Source organism: Grampus griseus (genome assembly GCF_964374135.1).
Source record: "Grampus griseus genome assembly, chromosome: 6".
Taxonomy (NCBI): Eukaryota; Metazoa; Chordata; class Mammalia; order Artiodactyla; family Delphinidae; genus Grampus; species Grampus griseus.
This window is the reverse complement of record NC_139000.1, coordinates 74,876,624-74,903,954: the sequence shown is the minus strand read 5'-3', so window position 1 is coordinate 74,903,954 and position 27,331 is coordinate 74,876,624. Positions and strand designations below refer to the sequence as shown.

The window sequence follows — 27,331 nt, the reverse complement described above, 5'->3', positions numbered from 1 at the left end:
GTGCCATACTGTCTTGATTACTGTAGCTTTGTGGTATAGTTTGAAGTCAGGGAGCCTGATTCCTCCAACTTTGTTTTTCTTTCTCAAGATTGCTTTGCTATTCGGTGTCTTTTGTCTTTCCATACAAATTGTAAAATTTTTTGTTCTAATTCTGTGAAGAATGCCATTGGTAGTTTGATAGGGATTGCATTGAATCTGTGGATCCTAAATAATTTTTGAAACAGATGTGTGCCTACTTCTGTCTTTTGTTCTCTATTACATTTCAGTGAATGTGATTTCATGACTTTCTCTATCAGTCTCATCTTCCAGAGCGTAACGGGAGGTGTGTAATTTGGGGAATGCCACTGTACAATCCTCGTTTCTCATGTTTTAATTATTTATGTCTTGAAATATTTCAAACAAACTGAAATATGCAGAAAATAATATGGTACACACCTAAATGCACAGAGCCTACATCTACAGACGTAAACAGTTTGCTGCAAAAGCTTAGATCTCTCTTTTTATTAAAGAAATGAACGATTACAGATACATCTAAAACTGCACCCCCATTCTTTATTACTCCTCTCCAGAGTAGCAACTCTTGCACTTGGTAAGCATCGATCCCCTGCATTTTTTTTTTTTTTTTTTTACTTTTACTGTATATATGAATGAGTCCATAAACAACATAAAATCAAGTTTTATATATATTTTTAAATTTTCATGATTGTTTTGGAGATACATCTGTGTTGATAGTATAGAGAATCTAGTTTGTGTATTCTTTTACAGGTGGACATTACTCTTATGATATTGAGCCTTAATGCCTTCATGGACAAAGGGGAAATAGATTCTCATCTGGTGTGGCGTTGTTCCCTCTCCAGGGCCTGTTCCCAGCTAGGGAAATGTATGCTTTTACCTGCAGCTCTGGCACCCTGCAAAGAACCCTCCAACTCCCACCCCACCCACACATGCACTTTGCATGTATCTGCTGATTAGGGAAATCCATGCCACCTCCAACGTAAGCAGTGTTCTGTACCAGCGGCATAGTCTTTCTCTCCTCCTGTGGTGAGAGAAATGAGTTTAGTGTTTTTGGAAAATTTCAAGGCAAGAGTGGCTTAAGTTCCAGATGAGAGAGTTAGCCTCCAGCACACTTGGTTTTGACAGAAGTCCATTTTACTGCTTTTAAAAAAGAGTGAGAGCCCAGGATTAGCAGCTGCTGGGTATAGGTCTAAGGTCCAACCGAAGCCTCTGCAGGGGCACCTGTTGCTTTCAGAACTGCCTGGGAGGGAGGGAATCCCCACACACAAAAGGCTTCTGTTGGGTTTCTGTGCGTAGCTGAGAAAGCTTAAATGACAAGGGAGGAAACTCACAAGTGAAAGAGGAGGACAGACCAGGAGGAGTAAAAGGGAATACTGTTGACAAAAGGCTGTGCTAGGGCAGAAAGATACATGTGAGTGTGAAACAGCAGAGAAAAACTGAAAAACACGCCCAAGATGGCTGGAAAGAAAACCTGGTGGCAGCATCTAAATTTTCCAAAATGAAGATGGGAATCAAAATTCTCTGAAATTCCCACCAGACGTTTGAAACATCATGGCTCGCCCCTTTAGTCTGTGCAAGTTACCAGTCTTTCCAGAATAAGTAGGAATGATTTTGAGCCCCTGCCATAGGATGGCTACGACCCTAGGCCAGTCCTCCTCCTAACCCTGGCGTGAGTAAGCGGACACAGGCAGCCTTGAAACGTACGTTCTGTAAGCTGGGCTTCCCCCAGTGTGCCCACCACGATGTCATGCAGTTCTGCTGGGTATGCAAAAGAGCGCCCTGTGTGATTAAGTCAGTGCCACTCAGTGGGTGTATTATGAACTCTCTGTAGATGTGACAGCAATCTTGAATCTCTGTGTAAAAAATCATGTTTGCACGGTACCCTGATAACTGCTGGGCTGAATGTTGAGCCGAGCTGTAAGAACTAAATTCAGGAAGACTTTGTCTTTATTCTACCTGATGCTCTCCCTCCTCTCCTCCCATGTTTACAACATAATAGGAAACCAGTTGGTAAGGAACTCTGGGAAAGTCATTTGCAGACTTCCAGCCCCAGGGGTGATACAGAGCAGAGTAAAGGAGGGCGGTTGTGAGGCTGAAAGACAACAGATAAATAATCATCCCCTGACTCAAGGGGAGCCAGTTTGCATATTAACAGACCTATGGACTGGCCTGGCTTGAAAATCTCTGTCCCATCAGAGACAGGTTGGCACAATAGGTTATTTTCCTCAGAAATTTGATATTGGAAATGAAGATTATCAGACAGCAGTAAAAGCTGAAAGGATGCACCTAAAAGGCCATAAGCAAACCAAATTAGCGAAGACAGAAACCGTGATTTGGCAGAAACCACGTTATAAGGCAGAGAAAAGATACACAGCATCGAAGTGAGAAAGATGTACATGGAGAACCTGTGGAAATAGTTGAGTCATCAACAGCAAACACAAGAGTGGAGATCTTCAAACTCGTGCTCCTAAGGGTCAAGAGACCAAGCAGTCCCTAAGTAGCAGGCTAGAGAGGGGAGCTACTAGATCACGAGCATCTAGGTAGTTGATGACTCGTGGTCCCTCAGGCAGTGTGAACTTCCTGTTCACATGAGTTCCCCTTGCCCCTCAGGTCCCATGGGGGTGATGCGGATGTGGGCCCAGGTGGGTGCTGTGCACACAGGGACCTATTCCCCAGCTCAGCAGCACCGAACTTAGGAAACCCCCAATTTTATAGGGGGACCCACCCATCCTCCCCTCCAGAGACAGTGCCATTATCTTTATTACCCTGGAGTGTAGACAGATCTTCTCTGGGCTGGGGTTGTTCCCTGTCTTTACTCTGCTGATCAGGAAACAAATGTGCCCTCTGATCTGCAGGGGGACACTGTCTCTAGCTTCCTAGGTCGTTTGCTAAGGGGAACATTCCAGAAGAGATAGTCTGGGGATCAGACTTGCAGAAACAACATGGAGAATTGTCTCCCTACACTGAGGACTCTCAAGCTGCCTTGGCTCTCATTCCAATTCAAACAGACCAAGTGCTACGTTTTCCTTATTGCTGTTATATTCTTAAAAGCACCACTCTCCTCTTCCACTAGCCCACTTGGCTTTCTACTCCTCGCCTTTAGAACTGCAGAACTGGCACAAAGCTGGAAAACTAGGTTGGAGTCAGAATGTGGGACCTTGAAGGCCAGGTGAAAGGTATAATCAAACATGAAACCCTGATGCTTGGATGCCACGGGACTAGCATCAATTATGCTTGATCCAGTTCTGCTTCTGTTCCTTTGGGACGTGACTGCCCATGATACAGGAAATTATTTCTCTTCATTGCTTCCAGGATGCTTAGTGGAGCATTGACTTGGAAACCAGAGTTCTAGGCCCAGCATCTAAACTAGCCCTTGCCCCACTGTACTCTCTTGTAACACTTGCTCTGTCATTCTTAGCACACAGCACAAGTTGTAATTATATATCATGTGTGTGTGTGTGTGTGTGTGTGTGTGTGTGTGTGTGTTTAATGGCTTTTCCCTCACCAGATTATAAGCTCCATTAAGATAAGAATTATGTTTGTTTTGTTCACCCCAGCCTGATGTAGCAGGTGCTCAAGAAATACTGATTGGACAGATTAAGTGTAGGTTTTGGACCCTTTTATTGTAAAGAGGATTGAATAACAGCTCAGGGAGTTTGTACTTTTATGGTTAACAATAGTTAATAATATAGAGTAAGTGATATATAGGAGTATTGACTATGGTCCTTATTGTTATTGGCATGTTATCAACATGTGGACTGGATGCCAACGAGACATCCCGCTGAAACTGTCCACCTGGCAATGGAAAATGCCAGTCTACAGCTTGGATGAGTGGTCTGTTCAAAAAAACAGCAGCAAGGCTGACTTTCCAGGGTGGTTCATGTGTTGTTAAAGGCTGAGTCAAGTTTTCATGGGCTGAGGTATATGGTCACTGTCACTGTATGTCTCAGAGTCCCAGGCTAGCCCTTCCAAGGTGGGCACCTGGACCTGGCTGTGTGGATGTATTGATAGGGGACCACCTGGCTGGTCCCCTCGTGAGCCCAATACCTGGATATGAGTGCCTGCAGACAAAGCCCCAGGATGCATGGGATCCTGAGTTCTGAGAGAGCAAGAGAAGAAATGTATGGAGGGGGCATAGGGGTTGATTTGTGCAGGTATCGAGCCCACAGGGCAGGTACAGGGCTCAGGAGGTGGGCAGGCCTGAAATGCAGCAGGAACAACCTCTGGACCAAACAAAAGGGAATCCTCCTGGGACTGCTGCAGGGGAGCCTTTAGGGTGGCCCTTTAATGTGGATGGGTTAGAGTGGCTTCGAAGTTGGAGGCTGACAGCAAATAGTTTCCAAGTTCTTTATGTTTTTTATTTAAAGTAAAAATAAGCTCACAATAATGGACTTTAGTCTACTCTGTTTTCTGCTTCCCACCCATCAGCTTTGCACAGGGAGAAACATGCACTTCCTATGGTTTCCTGCCCCACCCAGGTTTTTTGTTCCACTTTGGTTTTAATATTGGTCCATTCTAACTGGAAACATGAAGGCCGCCTCCTCAGCCCGCACCTGGTAGGCAGCAGGCCTCCGTGGAAGCCCTGGGAGACCTTGTTGGATCAAGAGCTTCTCTGCTGTTGAGCCCCTCCCCCTTCTCTCTTCATTAGCTTGACTCTCTGAAGGTGAGCCCTTATGAAGGACGCCTGATCACTTTTATTTCCAGTCTGTCTTTAGCACCAGACAATCTTGACTGGCGGCGCTTTTTCAGAAGAGCATCCATCATGAAATGCAGGTAACATGTCTCATTGGAACACTCCTGCCCCTCAAAGGCTTAGGGAGAACTTGGCCTGAACCCCAGTTCCTGGTGCTGTGAGTTCAACATGGCCCTTCACCCCTGCTCTGGCCCCCCTTTTCCTTCTCTGCCCCCCTCACCCCTCCTCTGCCCCCCTCACCCCTCCTCTGCCCCCTCTTTTCCTTCTCTGCCCCCTCACCCCTGCTCTGGCCCCCCTTTTCCTTCTCTACCCGTCTCACCCCTCCTCTGCCCCCCCTTTTCCTTCTCTGCCCGCCTCACCCCTCCTCTGCCCCCCTCACCCCTCCTCTGCCCCCTCACCCCTGCTCTGGCCCCCCTTTTCCTTCTCTGCCCCCCTCACCCCTCCTCTGCCCCCTCTTTTCCTTCTCTGCCCCCCTCAGCCCTCCTCTGCCCCCTCTTTTCCTTCTCTGCCCCCTCACCCCTGCTCTGGCCCCCTTTTCCTTCTCTGCCCCCCTCACCCCTCCTCTGCCCCCCCTTTTCCTTCTCTGCCCCTGCTGCTGAATCATGCAGGCTCCTCACTTTTACTCAGAATCCTACCTGGATTCTGAGCCTTATCCTTGTTCCATTTCTGCAAGAAATCCAATGGAAATCAGCATTTTCCTGGGCCTGTAGTTTTATTAATGATTTCATGAGAGGTGGGGGGCAGAGGAGGGACCCACCTCAGCCATGACCAGCCCTCTGCCATGCACCCTGCCCTGCTTCATGTCCCATCAGCCCTCCGCGTCCCCTCCAACTGTGCACGGGACCAGGTCTTCATGGCCTTCTTTCTGAGGCCCTGAGTCCTCTTCTGCCCACACACATGCCAAACATTTCAACGTTTGCCCACAGCCCACGTTAAGTGTAGTTTCTGCTGCAAGAAATGAAAAGCGTTCTTATAATTTGGCTTTTGAAGCTGACTATAATTAACTCATTCAATTCATGATTGCTCTGATTTCTCAGGAGTTACGCATTCACGTGTTTTTAAAAAGTGAGACAATGGGGCTTCCCTGGTGGCGCAGTGGTTGAGAGTCCGCCTGCCGATGCAGGGGACACGGGTTTGTGCCCTGGTCCAGGAAGATCCCACATGCCGCGGAGCGGCTAGGCCCGTGAGCCATGGCTGCTGAGCCTGCGCATCCGGAGCCTGTGCTCCGCAACGGGAGAGGCCACAACAGTGAGAGGCCCGCGTAACGCAAAAAAAAAAAAAAAAAAGTGAGACAATGTAATTTACCATATAGAATAAAGTATCTTTGAATATTAGATTTAAAAATTAACAAGTAAGCATCATATATTTATAGACATTTACTTAAGCATTTGCTAATTTGTATGCTTTTCTTTTTGTATTCTCTCTTTTTTTTATTTAGGTCTTGGTGAATTTCTATCTATCTATCTATTTTTTTTGGCTGCGTTGGGTCTTCATTGCTGCACGTGGGCTTTCTCTATTTGCAGCGAGCGGGGGCTACTCTTCGTTGTGGTGCGCAGGCTCAGTAGTTGTGGCGCACGGGCTTAGTTGCTCTGTGGCATGTGGGATCTTCCCGGACCAGGGATCGAACCCGTGTCCCCTGCATTGGCAGGCGGATTCTTAACCACTGCGCCATGAGGGAAGGCCTGTATTCTCTTGAAGCCTTAGAATATTTAGGTACAGCCCATAGAGATTAGACCATAGGCACTGTAGCTCTGCTTTCCGGTTGGTGAGACAGCTTCAGCAGGAGGCCTGTCCACAGGCAAGAACCTCCAGGAAAAGAGTCCAGTCCCAACCGTAGCGGCATCCCTTGCTGGGAGCAGCCCCATCAGGCCAATGCATTTACCCTCAGGCCTTCTGGAATTATGATGAACACAATTGTCTTTGTCTCATTCCACATATTTTTGCAGAGCCCGACTAAGTTTAAAAATAGCCACGAGGGGCTTCCCTGGTGGTGCAGTGGTTGAGAGTCCGCCTGCCGATGCAGGGGACGCGGGTTCGTGCCCCGGTCCGGGAGGATCCCACATGCCGCGGGGCGGCTGGGCCCGTGAGCCATGGCCGCTGAGCCTGCGCGTCCGGTGCCTGTGCTCCGCAACGGGAGAGGCCACAGCAGTGAGAGGCCCGCGTACTGCAAAAAAAAAAAATAGCCATGCGATGTATTCCTCATACAGGGATTTCATCAGGCACCTTAAGCAACCTTTAGAGAATGTTTCACTTGGGAGCGGGTTTGGTCTGATGTGTGAACGGGGAGACTACAGGAATCCTGGCAGGGGCAGCAGCCTGGGCAGAGGTGTGGAGACAGGGGCTGCAATAAGCCAGGTCTGAAAGGCCTTGGAAGCCACGCTGGACATTTGGGCCCTTACCTCACAGGCCATGGGGAAGAACTGACATTCCAAGAACTGGTTCAAATAGCAGACTCAGAGTCACATAAGGTGAACATCCTTGATTCTTCTTTTCCCTTCTCTGCTTCCTCCTCCATCTTTTCAGGTATCTTTTAACATCACTATTTTTATTAACAGATAGATGAGCCCAGGTATCCAGTAAGCCCCAGAGGAGACTTGGTGTAAGCAGAACTGATGGAATAAACATCTAGACATTATTTGGAGTTTTCAGTCACCACTGGTGCTCCGTGTACTTTATGTTTGGATTATTCAGTGTTTTTCCCATCCTTTAATGTTAGGTCTCTTCAGCCAAATGATAAGGTTGAACAGGATGGAAATTACAGGGTGTGGATCACAGTGGGTGTTTAGTAGAAGCCATCACTTCCATTTGTGCTGCAAAGGCTTCCAGAGGTGGCCCTTTTTTTCTTTTGTTTTATGTTTTTGTTTCTTCATTTTATTTATTGTGCTTTTTCTTTGCTTGGTTGCTTGTTTCATTTTATTTCCTTTTCTTCCATTCACTGAATTAATAGGATATTCTTTTTTTTTTTTCAAGGATTGCTTTGTTAAAAAAGTAATAGCCTATGTTTAAAAATCAGATTTCCCATAAAACTCAGAATTTCCAGCTTTGTTTGAAAGTTGACATACATAGCACTGGGCTATATTCTCACATGGCAGCAATCCGGGAGAACAGCCTTCTTCAGACAGATATTCTCTCACCAGTTTACCGCAGGCCCTACTATACTCTGTTGTCTCCCCTGCCCTGAGGAGGTATCAGTTACCCTTTCATTTGAGCTGTGGCTTTCCTGTACCTGCTGTTTACTCATTTATGTGACTTCGCCTGCCCCAGGAGTTGTTCAAATTTACCATTTTTTTAACTGGAAAATGTAATGGCCTTGCATTTGTCGTCATTACTGATATATTTTAATTCATGTCTGCCAGAGTCTTTTGTGCTTTCTGTTTGTCCCCCAAGTTCTATGTTTCTTTTCTCTTTTCCAGTCTTCTTTTGGGTTGACTGAGTTTGTTGTCTCACTCCACTTTTTTTTTTTTCTGTACCACTTTGAAAATTATACCATCTGTTCTTTATCCTTTTAGTGGTTAACCTAGTAATTATAGCTTGTATCTTTTACTTACCAAAATCTAAAGCGATCAGTACTCTGAACAACACCTTTCCCATTTCTGCCCCCTCGTATGCTAGTTGTTTTGTATATTTTGAGTCTATATATTTCTTTTCTTTTAAAAATCCCACAAGGTATTGCTTCTTTTATTCTTCTATAGAGTCAATGCTTGTATCGATTGGCCTATATATTGACCACTTTCTGTCCTCTTAACTTCCTTATAGCTTGGGATCTTATAGCTTGTATCTTCTTGTATCCGCTCAGTTCCTTCTTCTAGCTTCTTTTATATGTCTTTCATCTGTGATCAATCTCCTTGGCTTGAACTACAGTCTTTCAATTTCCTTTAATGAGGATCTGCCCATGGCGAATTCTTTCTGATTTTATGTATCTGTACACCTCTCATATGAGTGTTCTTTTTTTTCCTTTTCCTCCCCACTTTTACTGTGGAAGTTATACATTACATTTCTTCTTCCCCGTCCCCACTCTCATCCCCCCTAAAATTATAATATGATGCTTAGCTTTAAAAACTTCTATTCTTCAAAATTGCTATTCTTCTACCAAACAACTCAAGGACCTTAAAATACTTTAAGGTAACCGTACTTCCATATTATTGCTATCTAATATTTTAGTTCCAAGGTGTTTATAACTTCTCCCCTCCATTAATCTTTAAAAAATTTAAATAGTATGGGTGTTTATAAATTTATTATTATTTTTATCTTCTTTGCTCATTGTTTATCTTACTTTGTTCTTCGTTTAATTTACTTTAAATCGAAATGTATTATTATTATTTAATATTTTCTTTCAGGGAGCCTCTGTGAATTGGATATTCTTTTCTTTGTATAGATATGTCTTTATTTCACCCCCATTTTTTTTTTTTTTTTTTTTTGCGGTACGCGGGCCTCTCACTGTTGTGGACTCTCCCGTTGCGGAGCACAGGCTCCGGATGCGCAGGCTCAGCGGCCATGGCTCACGGGCCCAGCCGCTCCGCGGCATGTGGGATCTTCCCGGACCGGGGCACGAACCCGTGTCCCCTGCATTGGCAGGCGGACTCTCAACCACTGCGCCACCAGGGAAGCCCTCACCCCCATTTTTGAGCAGGAATTTAGTTATAGAATATTAGTTTGGTATTTATTTTCTTTTGCCACTTCGAGTATGTTATTCCAGTATCTTCTTGCTTCTGTGTCACTGATGAAAACTCCTGTGTAATCTAATTGCCATTATTAGGTTGGTAACCTCTTTTTCTATCTGGCTGCTTTCATGACTTTCTCTTTGGTTCTGAGCTGTGTGTGTATGTTTCTTTTGAATCCTACCTGGGACTTGTGATGGTTCCAATGAACATCACACGTATTACTTTTTCTATTAAATTCCCAGCCATTATCTTTTTAATATTGCCTATCCTACTTCTTCTTTCTGGAACTCCAATTAAAAGGATATTTTATTTTCTCAAATAAAATGCTCTCCATGTCTTATACTCCCCATGTCTTATTACCTCTCTTTCACATTTTTCTATTTCTTTTTTTTCTCTCTCTACTACATTATCAGTACTTTCCTCAGACCCATCTTCCATGATACTGGTTCTCTTTTTAGCTGTAACTAACATTCAACCTAGCACTGTATTTTTCATTTTAAAAATTCTATTTAGGGGCTTCCCTGGTGGCGCAGTGGCTGAGAGTCTGCCTGCCGATGCAGGGGACGCAGGTTCATGCCCCGGTCCGGGAAGATCCCACATGCCGCGGAGCGGCTGGGCCCGTGAGCCATGGCCGCTGAGCCTGCGTGTCTGGAGCCTGTGCTCCGCAACGGGAGAGGCCACAACAGTGAGAGGCCCGTGTACCGCAAAAAAAAAAAAAAAAAAAAAAAAAAAAAAAAAAAAAAATTCTATTTAGTTCTTTTTTTTCCCCAAAGCTGTCCTTTCTTTTTTCATAGAGACTGGTTCTTTCAGTATAGTTTTTATTCCTTCTTTTACTTTAAAAATACCTTTAAACGTATTTAGTTTATAGTTCCATCAGATTATTCTATTACCATCAGTTCTTGAGGTGCTAATCATTCTGCTTGTTATGTATGTGGCCTCTCCCTCTGACTGGTTTGTTTCTTTGTCTGGTTTGTTCATCAGGACTTGTTTATTCTGAAGGAATCTTACGAGTCCTGAGTTATGAAGACATTTCTACAGGACAATTTGAGTTTGCTCCTGCAAAGGTTTCTCTGGTCCTGGGAACATTTTTGTCATAATTTATCAGCTCAGGATTCTTGCACGATTTAAACAGTGTATATCTGGGTAGCACACTTGTACATGGCACACGCTTGATGTTTTGTTTTTTCATGAGATACGTTTTTTTCACCCTGAGACTAGGGCAGAATACACACTTACTGGCCTCTTTCCTGAGTTACTAGGGAGTGGTGGTAGTTTTTCTGGTCCTACTTTCATGTAGAGGCAGGTTTTCAAGAATTCTGACTGTATGCAGTTATGTCGGTTCCAGTCCCTTACCTTGCTTGGGCCCAGGCCACATTACCTGTCCTCACCTGAGCATTAAAATTCCAGCCCCAGGCCCCTATGCAGCTGTATCCAGATTCAGCCCCCCTATGGGTGAGTGCAGCATTTGCTCTCATGCCTCCTGCTTTGGCTTCGGATTCTCTCTTCATTTATGGCCTGTGTTTTTAAAAAGTTATATTTTATAGGTCTGTGAAGTACATTCTCAAGATGGTCGCACTAGGTTATATTTTATATATGTTTGGAACTGAAAGAAGATCTAGGTGATTTTTATATGATTTTTAAACTCTATTAATTTATCACAAACAATTTTGGCTACCTATTATGAGCCTGGCTTTGTTATAGGTGTTGGGGTACAACACTAAACAAAACAAGTCTTTGTGTGGTTTACATTCTCCAGGGGAAGACAAAACAAACAATAAATAAGAAGATGCAGTAAAATCAGAGGGAGCTATGAAGAAAATAAAAGCAAGATAATGAAAGAGAAAGAGAGACTGGGTTGGGTGGAGTGTGCTATATTTAGGACAGCAAAGGAAGCCTCTCTGAGGAGGTGACATTTGAGCAGAGGCTTACATGAAGTGGTAAAGAGTCATGCTGATATCTGGGGTGTCAGTCTGGGTCCTCCAAGAAGGAGACACTAACGCAGGATTAGCCGTGCAAGAGATTTATTAAAGCAACCCCTGTGAACAAGACCAGTGTCCAGTACAAAGTGCAAATGTGAGTCTTCTTTTTCAAAAACTAACTGATTAAGGATTTCAAGTCAGGTACAGCAAAGCATTCAGTCAAGTTCAGGGCCTTTCTGAGCACTCTGTTCAGACTAGGAGGGAAAATGGGGAGAGCCCTGGCGAGAATCTGGGAGCGCTGTCAGATTATGATGCAAGTCTGAGACCAGGTGTCAGATTATGATGCAAGTCTGAGACCAGGGAGGACAGAAGGTTGAGGGGAAGCCTCCTAGAGTTCTATGCTGTTCTGAGAGAGTTTGGCAAGGCTGGGGGAGAGCGCTTGAGCCAAAGTCCCCTATCAGGTGAATTTTTCATCTCCCAGGAATAGGCTTGCCTTGGCAATCTTGCCCTGCCCAGTCACTGACCAGGAGTAGCTTGTGGACAGTATAACTTTATCACAAATGCAGAGATGGATTTCAGAGCATGGTAGCCATGACTCCTGGTCAGTTATGCTCCTTGTAATTTGGATGGCTGTGAAGCACGTCCTCATGGCAACCACACTGAGTAAAGAGCTTTCCAGGAAAAGGGAACAGCGATTGCAAAGGCTCTTTGTTATGGGTTGAATTATATGCCCCCAAAACTCATATGTAGAAGTTCTAAGCCCCCAGCACCTCAGAATGTGTCCTACTTTGGAAATAAAGTCATTGCTGATACAGTTGGTTAAGATGAGGTCATACTGGACTAGGGTGGGCCCCTACTTCATTAAGACTGGTGTCCTCATAAAAAGAGGAAATTTGGAGACAGACACGCCCATGACAAGAACACCATGTGAAGGTGAAGGCAGAGATCGGAGTGATGGTGTCTGCAAGCCATGGACCACCAAAGATTGCCAGCAAACCATAGAAGAAAGGAGAGAGGCATAGATGAGACCCTTCCCTAGTGCCTTCAAAAGGAGCATGGCCCTGCCAACGTCTGGATTTCAGACTTCCAGCCTCCAAACCCATGAGACAATAAATTTCTGTTATTTAAGCCATCCAGCTTGTGGTACTCTGTTATGGCAGCCCTAGCCAACTAATACAGCCCTGAAATGAACTTGGTGTGTTGTAGGAACATCAAGGATGCCAGTGGGGACCCAGCAGATAAGTGAGAGGGAGACTTGTAGAGGAAGGAGAAATATCCAGGGCCCAGATCTGTAGATCATGACTTTGTGAACCAACATAGCAACTCTGGTTTTTATTTTGACTGTGATAGGGAACTTTACAGGCTTCAGAGAGGGGAGTGGCCTAATGTCATTCATCTTTTTTAAGTATCACTCTGGCTATTATCTGGAAATAGATTGCAGAAGAGCAAGGGCTACGAGTCAGGTCCATTGCAGCTGCCTGAGAAAGAGAGGATGGTGGCTTGGATGGGAGAAGTCACTGTGGAGGTGGTGAGAAGTGTGGGAGGGGTGGAAATTTGAAGGTAAACTGTGTAATTTACTGATGGATTAGATAAGCAGTTAGAGGGAAAGAGAAGAGTCAAGAATGATCTCGCCTTTCTTTTTTGCTTTTGTTTGTTTGCCTATAGCGACTAGATAACTACAGTTGTTATTTTCTGAGATGGGAACACTGCATGAGGAGCTTGTCTGGAGATTCCAGGAATCAAAATCTAGATCTCTGCTATGTTTTAAAAGTTCCATGTTGTTTTGCAACTTGCTTTTTCCTTTTCGTGGACTTCTTTCCATTTCAATGCAGATATATTGCCTCATTACATTTTGAGGGCTGCCCAGTATTTCTTGTATGGATGTTTCATTCTTGACTGAACTAGCTCCCTCAGGATGGACTTTTGGGTTGTTTCCCTTTTTTGTGTGTGATTGTCAACGATGATGCTTAAAAGTCATATTATTTATCTCTTGCCGCGTAACAAGACACCCCATAACTTGGTGGCTTAAAAACAACTACGTATATTATCTCCCAGTATATCTGGGTCAGGAGTCAGAGCACAGCCTAGCTGAGCTCTCCAGTTCAAGATGTCTCTCAAGGCTGTAAGCAAGGTGTAGGCTGGGGCTAGTCATCTCAAGGATACACTGGGGAACGATCTGCTTCTCCACTGACTCAGTGGTTGTGGGGAGGATTCAGTTCCTGATGGAATGTTGGCCTGAGGGCCTTCACTCCTCACTGGCTATTGACTGGAAGCCACCCTCAGTTCCTTGCCTTGTGGTCCTCTCCAAAAGAGAGCTCACAGCATGGCAGCTGGCTTCGTCAAGGTAGGCAGGCAGAAGAGAGTGGAAGAATTTGCAAGCAAGACGGAAGTCACAGTCTTTTATAACCTAATCTCAGCAGCATTCCCCATCCCTTTTGCTGTATTCTATTCACTAGAAGTAAGTCAGTAGGTCCCTTACTCAGGCAAAGAGGATTATTCAAGTGCTGTCGATACCATGAGGCTTACTTAGATCGTTGGGGGCCACCTTAGAAGTCTGCCTACCGCAACAGCCCCCATATTTGTCTTTTGAAAGATTGTTAAAGGTGGGTTTGCTGAATGAAGAAGTATGCATATTTTAAAATTCCAAGTATAGGGAGTTCCCTGGTGACCTAGTGGTTAGGATTCCAGGCTTCCACTGCCGTGGCCGGGGTCGATCCCTGGTCGGTTAATGAGATTCCTGCAAGCCGCATGGCGTGGCCAAAAATAATAATAAAAATAAAATAAAATAAAATTCCAAAACACTATAAGATTTCTTTTCAAAAGTGTTACTCCAAAGTTCATTTTGATGGGACTATTTGCTATTGCCTGAGAGGGACAGGTTGTAAATCCTCAAAGAGCCTTTGCCAGATTTTGTCAGGAGTCTCTCTTCCCTTCCTGTCTTCCTTTTTCTCACCCCTCCAAAATTTCCCACAACAGGAAATAGCTGTGTGTCTTGTCACATAAATGATAGGAAGGTTCTAACCAGCAGATACGTGCCATTCTCATCATCATGGCAACTAGTCTAGGGTATGCTGACCTGGGTATGCTGCCATTGAGAAACGTCATTGCCTTCACTTGTTTGCTGGCTTGAGTGAGGTTTTTTCAGCCAGCCTTGGTGAGAGAGATGAAAGAGTGATAGACCAGGGGAGGGTAGATGGGGCCAATGAGGACTACGGAAACTCCACTTGAATCATTTCTTCTAAATCCTCTGTCCTCAGGAGTTTCTGGTAGGCCATGGAATGATGATGTGTACATTTATTTCTTCATTAGTCCGAAAGCACCTTTACTTAAAAGGACCCTCGGGCTTCCCTGGTGGCGCAGTGGTTGAGAGTCCACCTGCCGATGCAGGGGACGCGGGTTCGTTCCCTGGTCCGGGAGGATCCCACATGCCGCGGAGTGGCTGGGCCCGTGAGCCATGGCCGCTGAGCCTGCGCGTCCGGAGCCTGTGCTCCGCAACGGGAGAGGCCACAACAGTGAGAGGCCCGCGTACCGCAAAAAAAAAAAAAAAAGGACCCTCATGTTTACTTGGATAGGTTGGAGGGAAAGCCGATATCAGGAGAATTGCTTTATCTCCTTCCCACACAATTTTAGCTGGCTTTATAAAATTAAGTACATTCTAAATTGAGACTATTATAAAGACCAAACAAAGGTGCCAAGTGTGGATGGCTGCCATCAGGGCGGGTGCCCCCGCGGAAAGCTTAGGCTCTCTTGACAGCTTCCCAAATGCAGGCGCAGGTGCCTTCCTCCTGTGAGCAGGGTGGGCTTGGGTGCGGAGCTGGGGGGAGTACCAGACCTCTGATGATGTTAGGGAACATCTTGATGGGGCCGTCATTGACCTTCCCTGTTTGTGGCTAGCCCCTTGGCTGGAGAAGGGACTGGAATTCCCCATGCTCCGGCCTGATTTTCCACTTTCAGGTCCCCACAAGCCACGAGGCCCTCTTTGGATGTAGAACAGTTTAGGGGCCTAGCTCTCAGGGCAGCAACTCCACCTCTGCTTGTGCTGCCCGCTTGGAAAGCTTCTCATACTGGACAAATTGAGAGCCAAGGCCCTGCCTCCTTCCTGTCTGGGCCCTCCTGCGAGCCCGGTGCTGCATGAGCAAAGCTTAACAAACTTGGAGTGATTCCTCGTGCTGGGGCAACACTGCCCTGCCCCTCTGCCCTCCCCTCAGGCGCCTGCGCAGGCTGTGATCACATTTCACAAGATCACTCCGCTAGATGAGAAAAACGTGTGGTTGACTCGGTACAGCGAGCCCAGTCCTGTGGATTGCACTCCCTGCAGAAATGAGAACCCGAGTGGAGCGGCCTTTCAAACTGCAGTAAATCAGGGCTCCTTGGCCATCCTTGCCCTGCTCTGTCAGGTTTTGTCTTTTTCTAGAAACCCTGCCGGGTTCAGGCAAATTAGGGGAGAGGAAATTCGGTCCGGCTCATTGCATAATCACTCTCAATTTCTAGGGTCTGGGACCAGCCATCTTGTGATTTAAAATATAAATACTTGCAAACGGTTTCTATCTTGATCAGTTATGTAAAAATCTGCGTTTAAGATGTGCTGAAGTGGCTATCAGATGTGTTTCCTTTTTTAATGTGACAGTCTTCTTTTTGTGGAACTCTGTTTTTCAGTCTTTGACTATATATATTTATATATATATATATTTAACATCTTTATTAGAGTATAATTGCTTTACAATGGTGTGTTACTTTCTGCTTTACAACAAAGTGAATCAGTTATACATATACATATATCCCCATATCTCTTCCCTCTTGTGTCTCCCTCCCACCCTCCCTATCCCACCCCTCTAGGTGGTCACAAAGCACGGAGCTGATCTCCCTGTGCTATGCAGCTGCTTCCCACTAGCTATCTGTTTTACATTTGGTAGTGTGTATATGTCCATGCCACTCTCTCACTTCATCCTAGCTTAACCTTCCACCTCCTCGTGTCCTCAAGTCCATTCTCTACATCTGTGTCTTTATTCCTGTCCTGCCCCTAGGTTCATCAGAACCTTTTTTTTTTAGATTCCAGATATATGTGTTAGCATACGCTATTTATTTTTCTGTTTCTGACTTACTTCACTCTGTATGACAGACTCTATGTCCATCCACCTCACTACAAATAACTCAATTTCGTTTCTTTTTATGGCTGAGTAATATTCCATTGTATACATGTGCCACATCTTCTTTATCCATTCATCTGTGGATGGGCACTTAGGTTGCTTCCACGTCCTGGCTATTGTAAATAGAGCTACAATGAAGATTGTGGTACATGACTCTTTTTGAATTATGGTTTTCTCAGGGTATATGCCCAGTAGTGGGATTGCTGGGTCATATGGTAGTTCTATTTTTAGTTTTTTGAGGAACCTCCATACTGTTCTCCGTAGTGACTGTATCAATTTACATTCCTACCAACAGTGCAAGAGGGTTCCCTTTTCTCCACACCCTCTCCAGCATGTATTGTTTCTAAATTTTTTGATGATGGCCGTTCTGACCAGTGTGAGATGATATCTCATTGTAGTTTTGATTTGCATTTCTCTAATGATTAATGATGTTGAGCGTTCTTTCATGTGTTTGTTGGCAATCTGTATGTCTTCTTCGGAGAAATGTCTATTTAGGTCTTCTGTCCATTTTTGGATTGGGTTTTTTGTTTTTTTGGTATTGAGCTCCATGAGCTGCTTGTAAATTTTGGAGGTTAATCCTTTGTCAGTTGCTTTATTTGCAAATATTTTCTCCCATTCTGAGGGTTGTCTTTTCGTCTTGTTTTTGGTTTCCTTTGCTGTGCAAAAGCTTTGAAGTTTCATTAGGTCCCATTTGTCTTTTTTGTTTTTTTTTTATTTCCATTTCTCTAGGAGGTGGGTCAAAAAGGATCTTGCTGTGATTTATGTCATAGGGTGTTCTGCCTATGTTTTCCTCTAAGAGTTTTATCGTGTCTGGCTTTATTTAGGTCTTTAATCCATTTTGAGTTTATTTTTGTGTAAGGTGTTAGGGAGTGTTCTAATTTCATTGTTTTACATGTAGCTGTCCAGTTTTCCCAGCACCACTTATTGAAGAGGATTCAAGACTTACTATATATTTTTTAATTGGCTAAAATTGGTGGGAGAAATGTTTGTGGTTATGCTTATCAGGGTTTTTATAGATTGCTACATCACCTTCTTCCAAAAGGAATTTGAGTCATTTAGCTCTTATGTAAAATCAAAAACTGTTTAAACTCAGGGAGTTGCTTTCGGCTGTTTTTTTTTTTTCCCTTAAGTATAAAGCGCAGTTTAAAGAAAATAAAATGCAGTCTAAGGCAATAGTATCAAACACCTGTTTTGGTCTCTTGCAGGGCGGTAGGCGGGTGCTGTTTTTCTAGGAGTGGTGGCTGTGTTTCTGTTTTTCCTCTTCTTTCTTTGAACAAATAGAGGAAATCTCTAATGGAGGGTTTCTCAACGAGACATACTGGTGAATGTAGAATCTTAAATGAAAAAGGAGTCAGTGGATGTGGCTTCTTGGCCTCTGTGCTTGGACCAGAAATAAAGCAAGTCCTCACCGCAGGCATTTGGCTGAAGGCCTTTGTTTTCCGCCGTTGGCCTGAGCAGCACACGTCTCAGAGCAAAAGTTCCCCCACGCCTTTGGAGGTTTTTAAGGGCTTTTTTTTTTTTTTAAATCTGCGCTTTCATTGTTTTTAAGAAGAGTGGTGTCACCCTCACTTGTCATTAAAGAATAGTGTGGGATAAATAAATAAACCTACCCAAAAAATAAAACCGGAAGAACAAAAACCACTCCCCTAAATGAATGAAAAAATTTATACCCGTCACCCTTTTGTGGGGTAAATGTTTCCATGCAAGTTGGTTTAGAAACTTCAAGAAGATTTTTTTCTTTTGAGTTTTTTTTGGGTTGTCTTCTATTTTTATATTGTTGGCAAGTCTACACATTGTGGTTACATAAGAAAGTCAGAATTAAGATATTTGGTATTGAAACAGCACCCCTGGACTCAGGATGAGTTTTTCTGGTACTGCCCTGAGAGAGTTCGAATTCCTATCATAATAGGCATAAATGTCCAATCAACACAGGCTTTCTGGCCGCTTTTCTCCATGTGGTCCCTGGAGAAGCCTCCTGAACAGGGCTCCTGCCCTCCTGAAAGGCTCCTGTGCCTAGTGAGTGGAAGGAGGTGTCAGAGCATCAGACCCGAGGAGGAAGTTCCTGCTGTTCCTCGCTTCCAGAACTGGTCGAGGTAGGTCAGCCTCTTCAACAGCCACTGCCATTACTGAGAGCCTACGGTGTGCTAGACCCACTGCCGACATCTTTTCACCTCCTGTCTTATTCCATTACCACCGCGATCCTTCGAGGTGTAATCTAGTAAGAGTGTGTTTATAAGAGAAGGAAGGTGGAAAGCCTATGGAGTTTGCTGTCCAGAAGTGGGGACACATGTCTATATGCATAAGGTCAAGAAAGCGTTATGTTAATGATAAGAATGAAAAGCTAGTGCTTATTACAAACTTACCTTGTGCCTCGTGCTGGGTCAAATGCTTTCTTTGGATAATGTCGTTTAGCTCTCATATGGAACTAAAGTTTAGCAATGTTATATAATAAGTTCAAGAGCCCTGGGAGTCAAACCCAGCAGTCTGATCTCAGACTCACTGACTTCACCACCGTTCTGCACCATACGGGGGCCCACAGACGCAGAACACAGGAGGTGGTGAATCTAACCAGGCTCGCCATCAGTGGTGTAGCTGGTGGACCAGTCAGGGGGAGGGCCGCACTCTCCATGCTCAGTGTGATTTCAGCTAGCCCTCCTTTCCCCTAAGGACTTTTTCTGTCGTTCTTATTGCTGGACCTTCAGTGCTTCAGGTGAACACATTTCTGTCCTACCCATTCTCCTCAATAAATGGCTGTTGACCCATGTGGACTCCATGGTAAGCCAGGCCTAGTGTGTGAAACTCTCCAGTTCAGGGAGTTCTCAAACACTGAAGTGCATCAGTCAGTATATGCAAAGTGAGGGGTGGGACCCCAGGGTCTGCATTTTAAACAAGCACCCAGGGTTATTTTGGTCTTCCTGTTTTTTTTTTCCGAGGGTGCCCAGGAGGCCCAGGGAGAACTGAATAGTCAGTGGACAGACGGTTCTGGGCAAGTAGGGGTCGTATTTTCTTCTTCAGCAGTCACCCACCTCTACCAGAGTCCCCAGGGCTCAAGAGGGGAAAAATGAAAGAGAAAAAGAACAAATGGGAGGCAGTGCAGGGGAACAGTGGAGAATACAGAAAAGCCAGTCAAATCCATAAACATTTGTTGAGAATCAAGTGTTCAAAATGAGCGCAATAGAGGGGGAGGGGCAATACAGAGGGAGGGAAGTAAGAGGTACAAATTATTAGGTATAAAATAAGCTATAAGGATATATTGTAACACATGGGGAATATAGCCAATATTTTATAATAACTATAAATGGAGTATAACCCTTAAAAATTGTGAATCCCTATATTATACATCTGTAACTTATGTAATATTGTACAGCAACTTTACTTCAATAAAAAATAAATACATAAATAAAGGGAAAAAAATTCCCACAGCAAAAGAAAAAGGATGAGCAGAAACAAAAGTCAGATCTGGGAAGGGTCAGGAGAGGAGGGAAAGGGGTGGGCTGAGCCTTCCCCGGCGTGGCAGCTTGGGTTTGAAACTTGTCCTGATGAACCTGCAGGGGCTGCCAGATGGATGGGTGGGCCCTCATGGTAGATGGGCGGGGAGGTGGGGGTGAGGTGTGAGAATAAAGAATGGTCCAGACTGTTTGGCACAGAGGAACAGTTACACATTCAAAGCTTTGGGAGCAAAGGAGTAACAACAGTCAGTTCTAACAGCATAGTCAGGAGAGGCTGCTTGGAGGGGTGACAGATGTCCGGGCCTTGCAGGCTGAAGGCTGACTGCAGGTGGGCAAGCCTAGGAGAGGACTGGGGCAGAAATTTAGTCCCTGACAAGTGCGGTGGGCATTAGGGGTCAGGTGAGTCATCTGATTCATAGAGCCACACCTGAAGGTCCTTCAGCGCCTGTTGAGGGTGGGTAGACTAAGAGTGAGGGCCCGTTTCCCTGCTTCAACTGAAGAAGAGAGAGTTTTTCTCTATTTTTATATAATTGTGTCCTGCATAAGACTTCATGTGGGGAAAAACGTCTATGTTGCTAAAGAAAACAAAAAAAGACTTAATAACTACCAGGGGAATTAAAAAAACTGTATGTATAATATATACATACACATGTATATATTATATATACACACATGTATATATACTATCTATACATAAAAGCATATACACATGTGTGGGTATATATGTATATATAATATGTGTGTGTGTATATATATATATATATGGTTTGTGTTGAAGTGTTGAAAGAGATAGTTATTGTGAACTTGGGGGCAGTTTGGAAGGGCAGCTAGGTGTTGGGTCTGCATAAACATTTAAGAGATTCCTGCCTTAGTGGAAAGAACCCTGGCACCTTTCTGGGCATTAGGTGTGTTTGTTTCTGTTTTTGTGTTTAATACATTAAGAGGTTGAATTGAGTTAAGTGGTTTTCGAGACTTCTTCCCGCTATGAAACCTCCCAGCAGTGATCTCGCTCGCAGGCCTCCCCAGCATATGCGTGGGATGGGTGGCAGGGTCATGGCTTGAGGAGCGTGAGTTTAAGGTATTGTGCAGGATGATCTAAGGAGACAGTTTAGGGGCCAGGATGCCTGCTTCCACGTCCCGCTGGGAAGGGCAGCAAAGGGTGGATGCAGCAGAGGCAGAAGCTTGGGGATGGTCACCAAAGTCACAGAAGTAGAGTTGGCACTAAAGGAGGTGATGTGATACGTTTTCTTCTTATATTTAAAAAAAAAAATTCCCCAAGCTGCTTACTCTCCTCTCTTCCCCATTATTTTTCCTTTGAGGTATATTTTTTAAACTTAGTTTTTAAACAAAGCACACAGGTAAAGGACTTTGCAGCACCATGCAAAGATGGTTACAGAGATCTACAATGAGTTTTGAAACATTCTTTTAAGGCTGGGCATCCTTCCAAAGGAGCTGACTTTTCAGTAGATGCTGGAAAATGAAAACGTGGGCACAGTTTAGATTGGCCTGGGGAACTGCACATCTGGTAGCTGCTGTTGATCTTCGAATGAAGTATCTGTTTTCTGAAAAGGTTTCTCTTGTTGATCATCCTCTCATCATGATTCTGGGAGCGTGGCCCTCTCACCTGGAGAAGGAACTGTTGTATCTGTGCACCATTCGATTAGCAATAATTTAGACACACAGTTCAACCACACAACTTACTGAGTTTCTGTTTGTGCCCCGTCCTGCGCTAGGTCCTTGTGCTGTGATGAAGTCTAGAGTGGGATCCCAGCCCTCCCAGACCGATGGAGGGGCCAGATGTGTGAGCACAGGGATGCTGTGTAGTGTGAGGTTACCGTGTGAGTGTGAGAGAGAGGTGGGTACAAGATGTAGAAGTCACAGGACAGAGATGGTGAGCCGTCCCTTTCTTCCTTCCTCTCTACCTCTTTCCCTTTACTATACCAGAGGTTGAAGTTAATCCAGAGAGAAGCTTGAGGCCATGAGGCTGGACAAGGGAGAAGCCTTATCTGGGTGGAGGTGTTTAGATTCCCCGTGGAGAAGGCTGGCCGTATACTGTTCCTGGATGGTAGCCACCTTCGACCTGGGGCTGTCACGCCCGGTACTCACTGACTGTTGTGGAATGTTTAGAAACACCTCGCAGATGAGAGGTTCCTCTGTTAGCATTCTCACTGTCCACAGCTGTGGCTGCACAGTATGTGGGAGAGATGAGCCCTGTGATGGGTGGTCTCTCTTGTCTGAGTCAACACTTGAGACTGTGGATGCCTGGTGTGCAGACACAGACCTTCTGCAGATAAATAAGGTATGTCTTAAACAGGGCTGTCCTCGAATTGATGTCGTAGTGCAGCTCTACTAAAAAAAGCTACGTTTGCATAGGCAAGCCTGTGGGCGCAACATGACATTGGGATCTCCATAAGGGCCCTCGAAACAAATAATACCAGTCTTCTCTAATTTCTTCTTTTGTAGAAATTGATTGAAGTAACAACAGATCAGCCTTACTGCTTATAGGACGTAGCTGTAGGTCTGTTAGTGAACTTTGTTTGCTCACATCAAAACCCTAGATTTACCCCCCTTTTCCCATGCAGCACTGGAGACAAGGGGCTTTGGGGAAGCAGTAAATAGCACACTCCCTGAGGGCAGGCATCTCTCAGGAGGGAAGGCTGAGCCAGCTGAGCATGTGACCGGTTGATTCTTCTCAAATTCACCAGTTACATGAGTTAGTACCTCCACTTCCCCTGGGGTAACGTTAGTACAAGGACAGAGAAAGGCCAGTTGTATCCTTAGGGGAACTTCTTCCTGATAAAAACCAAGAATGGGGAAATGGATCTCTCCTTCAAACTTTCCAAGATTTTGTACAGTTTTGAGGGTCACGTCTTATGGAGAAGATGTCAAAGAACAGCCCAGGTTATACTTGGGACCCCTATTGATCATGAAGCCACTTGAAATCCAATACTATGAGAAATCTGGGTTAATAAATGTAACATTTGAAATTTGTCTATCTTTACTCACACTGTCTCACTTATCCCCCAAACACACTGTGATATTGCATTAGTACCCTCATTTAACCAAAGAAGAAATTGAAGCTCAAAGAGGGAGGGTTTAGCCCAGGAGAGTAACTCGTTAAGGGGCAGAGTCTGGACTCAAGCCCACCTCTTTCTCACTCTAAAGGTAGGGCTCTGTGCAGTCCTCCAGGTGGCCACATCGTTTACAATTACTTGTTTGATTCCGTTTTATTTCAAACCTCTTTTTTAGCTGTAGATGTGTTCAAGAACGTAGAGAGGATAGCATCATTAATTATTTGTCTCAGTTTTATCGCAGCATTATCCTGCTGTCCATCTGTTTCCCCTCTCGAGTTGAAAAGCTCCCAGGTAGATGTTTGTCTTTTCCCTCTCGAGAGTTTCAGGGGATGCATCCTAAATCCTCCAGCTGGATCACTGTTTGATAACAAGAGTAACATTCTAATCAGTTGAGAAAGTTATTCTGTTACCAACACAGAGATGATAGCTGGGTTAAAACCGAACGTATTGTATTAAATGTAAAGCATTTAAAAATTTTAAATGAGAAACTTTTATATTCCATTCAAAACAAGTGTTTGAGAGATTACTGGGAGGGCATGCAGCATGTAATTTGCCCTGGTATATCAAAATTCATGAAATAATATTGCACTAAATTTTATTACATGCAGAAATACAAGAACTTCTTCACAATATTAAGCTAAGTGTGTTATAAGTATTAGGGAATCTTTTTTTAATGTTTTATTTGTTTTATTTTTGGCTGCGTCGGGTCTCCTTAGCTGTGCACGGCTTGCTTCTAGTTGCAGCGAGCGGGGGCTGCCCTTCGTTGCGGTGCACAGGCTTCTCATTGCAGTAGCTTTTCTTGTTGCAGAGCACGGGGTCTAGGTGCGCGGGCTTCAGTAGTTGTGGCTTGGGGGCTCTAGAGCGCAGGCTCAGTAGTTGTGGTGCACAACTTTATTTTTTTTAATTTATTTTATTTATTGACTTTTGGCTGCGTTGGGTCTTCGTTGCTGTGCGCCGGCTTTCTTTAGTTGCCACGAGCGGGGGCTACTCTTTGTTGCGGCTTGCGGGCTTCTCATTGCGGTGGCTTCTCTTGTTGCGGAGAACGGGTTCTAGGCGTGCGGGCTTCAGTAGGTGCAGCGTGTGGGCTCAGTAGTTGTGGCTTGAGGGCTCTAGAGCGCAGGATCCGTAGTTGTGGTGCACAGGCTTAGTTGCTCTGTGGCATGTGGGATCTTCCCAGACCAGGGCTCGAACCCATGTCCGCTCTATTGGCAGGCGGATTCTTAACCACTGCGCCACCAGGGAAGCCCTTACCTTTATTTTTAAAGAAAACAAAACTGAGGCTCATAAAGGGTGTCTTGTTCAAAGATGTAGCCAGTCAGAGTCATTGCCAGGACCTGACTCCAGACCACAAAAGTTCAAGAAATATGTATCATTGGGGTTGGCACATGACCGTTTACATAGGGCTAGGTCTGTGTTTCTCCCATCCTCTTCCCTAACCCCTTAGATGTGCCATAGAAGTTCCTCTGGTCTTTTTTGTGAGCTACCTGTCTAGAGAGGCAGTCTTAAATTAGGGTTGAGAGTTTTGGAGTCAGCTTGGCCACTTACTGTTTCTATGACCTGGGAGAAGTTTTACTCTCACTGTGTCTCAAGTTTCCCTGAGTATAAAATGGGGACAATAATACCTAACTCATAATTTTCTATTTAAATAAATTGCAAAATAAATAAATGTTAATTATTGTTACTATTATGTAATTAGGTTGAGTAGAATTTTAACCATTCTAACATTCTCATTGGCTGTTTGCTATCTCTAGAATCTGACTCTCTGTTAAAACTTGAGTCATAATATGATTCAAAGGATGATGACGATGATAGCAGCAACCACGTTACTCAGTGCCTGCTGTGTTCCAAACATTTAACCAATATGCCCTCTGGAATTCCCACAGCAACCCTGCAGATGCTATGTTCTTAGCTACTGGGCTATATTGCCTCCAAATTTTGCCTGCAGTTGGTGTTAGTTTTACCCATCCCACCAAGCTTAAAATAGTATTCTTTTGAAAATTAGAAATGGATTTTCCAATTTCCAGTCTTCTAGCGCATTTTGTGTTCTCTAACGCCCTTCAAAGATCTCTTGCAGTGGTTCCAGATGTCATACATAAATTTCCATAGTGCCAGGGATAAAAATTTTCCAGACCCTGAGACTCAAATTCACTTAGAGTGCCTAAAAGTAAATAAGTCTGTTGATAGTTACAGGAACCAACTTCCTTGAATTTGAATGTTTTTCCTTTAAAGCAAGACTTTTCCAAGAAAGAATTGGCATATCCTGTCTCAAAGAGAAAGAAGGAAATGGTAATTGACAATGACCTTTATCCCGGTATCCGATGGAGGTTCTGAGTGACATCACACCAGCTGGTCTACACCTTTGCTTTAAAAAGTAAAAATACATTTTTTATCTGCCTTATTTTTTTACTTCAGCAATTAAATTAGCTCTATCTGTAGTTACCGCCTCATCCTCCATTTCTCTACTGCCACCTGCCTAAGTATTATGGTCTCAAATCATAAGATTTTTTTTCTAACCACAAAAGTATTCTCTAGCTAGCCGAAAGATTTGGAAATAATAGAGAGCAAGTGGTTACTAACTTGGAGAAGTTTTTTTCTCTTAAAAATTATTAAAATAATTAGGATGCCTTTCATGAATATTAAATGGGTCAACTGAGCATTTATCTTGCAATAATTTTGCTTTCACTATTTATTTTTAAAACTGTGGTAAAATTGAATCAACCCTATGCAAGGTAGAACCAGAGATTTGCCATCTCCCTCATTACTGGGAATCTAAGCCAGTCTCTGCTGGGCTCAGGAAGGACTTTATTTAAGAGACCTTTATTCTCTTTAAGAAAATATATTTTTAAAAGTCTGTCTTTTCTTCAGCACAGTGTGAGTATATGGTAAATTTAACCACACCAAGTAAATCCCACCCTTTTCTTCTCTTTCTTTCTTTTTTTTTTAAAAAAACTGTGAACTAAGCAAATAGGTCTTTCTTTTTTCTTTTTTAGAAATTTATTTATTTATTTATTTTTGGCTGCGTTGGGTCTTAATTGCTGTGCACAGTCTTTCTCTAGCTGCAGCGAGCGGAGACTACTCTTTGTTGCAGTGCGCGGGCTTCTTATTGTGGTGGCTTCTCCTGTTGCAGCACACGGGCTCTAGGTACACAGGCTTAAGTAGTTGTGGCGCACGGGCTTAGTTGCTCCTCAGCATGTGGGATCTTCCCGGACCAGGGCTCGAGCCCAGGTCCCCTGCTTTGGCAGGCGAATTCTTAACCACTGCACCACCGGGAAATTCCCTAAATCCCACCCTTTTCTATCCTTCCACTCTTTTTACTCTTTCTTACCACCAAGTGTCCTCTTCTGAATGGTGATGTTTCTGAGTCTGTGAAATGAAGAATCCTTGTGGGTCTCTGCTGTAAACACCTGTGCATTGATCAATCACTGTTGTTGCTGCCACTGCAGTATACCAGCTTGCATGCAATATTTTCATCTTTGGAATATTTACTACTATTTTTAATGCTAGACTGTCCACCCTGGTGACTAAAATATGCAAATGAAACAATGAGAATGCAACTTGAATGGATACTGAAGAGCTAGAAATTGATGGGGAGTGATGGTTATGCAACAGACTTCTGTAAGGCTGCACCTGTTTGTACTGATTTCATCTGTGTTCAGAAATAACCTGGGCATTTTAAAGCTCTGAAATCATACATGCCTTTGAAGTTTAAAATGAGGCAGCACTATCTCTCCCAACTAGTCTAAAATGCAACAGTACGGCAGCTCAAAGTTGAGGAAGTAGATTAGTTGGACCAAAAAAAGGAAAAAGGCAAGACGGCTTCTCAGGCAGGAATCTCTCCAATTTTTGGATTGTTTTGTGAGCAAAGACAGTACCTAATGACTAGGAAGGAGTAAAACACTACATAAAGGTTGATAGAGTCACTTTTTAGGCACAGTCCTTTTATTGGAGCCTGAGAAGGTTAGATGATGTTGAATTTATTCTCACACACACACACACTCCTCTAAAATAAAAACCTAATCTACTTTTATTCAATATTTGGAATGTGAGAGGAGGGTTCCATGGACTATTCTAGCCATAAAGAGAAAAAAATAGTGGGAAGATAATAAATCAGGTGAGTTATTCTTTAATTCTGAAGAGCTGGAATTTTAGGTAACACATGGGAAAGAACAGCCCATTTGAAAGAGAAGTTGGACAGACGTCTTGACTTTTCAGGACACCCCAGCAGTTGGTAATATCTGACCTCAGTGCGTAGGCATTGAACTTACAGTTTGAGGTGGAGTCCCCAAATAATGAAAGGTAGGAGGTCCAATTTGGTTTCACTTTTGTCGTTTCACTTTGATGCAAAGGGTTCTTCATTCACTGTCATTTATTCA

At 44.0% G+C, this 27,331-nt stretch overlaps 1 protein-coding gene across 3 annotated transcripts in view; it reads left to right on the top strand.

Annotated features, from left to right (window-relative positions):
• MOB3B (MOB kinase activator 3B) overlaps positions 1-27,331 on the top strand; it is a 209,376-nt gene that overhangs the window by 44,947 nt on the left and 137,098 nt on the right. The window contains exon 1 of one of the 3 annotated variants that reach the window (XM_082656524.1): positions 15,564-15,643. The exons of 1 other annotated variant lie outside the window; for it this stretch is intronic. The gene's annotated coding sequence lies outside the window, so the exon portion shown is untranslated. Of the gene's footprint in view, positions 1-15,563; positions 15,681-27,331 lie in introns of those variants that run through there. One more of the 3 variants, XM_082656523.1, reaches the window with a different exon arrangement.